This window comes from Cariama cristata, unplaced genomic scaffold (assembly GCF_000690535.1).
Source record: "Cariama cristata isolate BGI_N322 unplaced genomic scaffold, ASM69053v1 scaffold10910, whole genome shotgun sequence".
NCBI classification, from domain to species: Eukaryota; Metazoa; Chordata; class Aves; order Cariamiformes; family Cariamidae; genus Cariama; species Cariama cristata.
This window is the reverse complement of record NW_009596422.1, coordinates 23,951-24,803: the sequence shown is the minus strand read 5'-3', so window position 1 is coordinate 24,803 and position 853 is coordinate 23,951.

Here is an 853-nt window from a genome sequence, read left to right as displayed (position 1 = left end):
GGGACCCTCTCATGGGAGACAGTTCTCCACGATATTCTCCATCAGTCCTTCCCACACACTGCAGTTCTTCACAAATGGCTCCAGCATGTGTCCTTTTCCCGGGGTGCAGCCCTTCAGGCACAGACTGCTCCAGCCTGGGTCCCCCGTGGGGTCACAAGCCCAGCCAGCAAACTGGCTCCAGCCTGGGCTCCTCTCTCCATGGGGCCACAGGTCCTGCCAGGAGCCTGCTCCAGCACGGGCTTCCCATGGGGTCCCAGCCTCCTTCCGGCATCCCCCTGCTCTGGCATGAGGTCCTCCCTGGGCTGCTGGTGGGGATCTGCTCCAGCGTGGGCCTCCATGGGCTGCTGGGGAACAGCCAGCCTCACCGTGGGCTGCACCAGGGGCTGGCGGGGAATCTCTGCTCCAGCTCCTACCTCTCCTTCTGCACTGACCTGGGGGTCTGCAGAGTTGTTCCTCTCACATACTCTCACTCCTCTCTCTGACTGTGGTTGCTTAGTTGTTTTTCCCCCACCCCCCTTCTTAAATACATTATCCCAGAGGTGTTACCACCGTGACTGAAGGGCTGGGCCTTGGCCAGCAGTGAGTCCATCTTGGAGCTGGCTAGCATTGGCTCCATGGGGCACAGGGGAGGCTTCTAGCAGCTTTTCTTAGCAGCTTCTCACAGAAGCCACCCCTGCAGCCCCCTCTGCTACCAAAACCTTGCCAAGCAAACCCAATACAGTGATCTCCTACCTCTGTCCAATGATTATGTGAGTAATTTCAGCTCCTAGTTGCACCTGAGAACACCAGAGATCAAACCCAAAGCCTAAATAGACAAGTTTCTTTGAAACCCCCCAGATAACACATGCACACA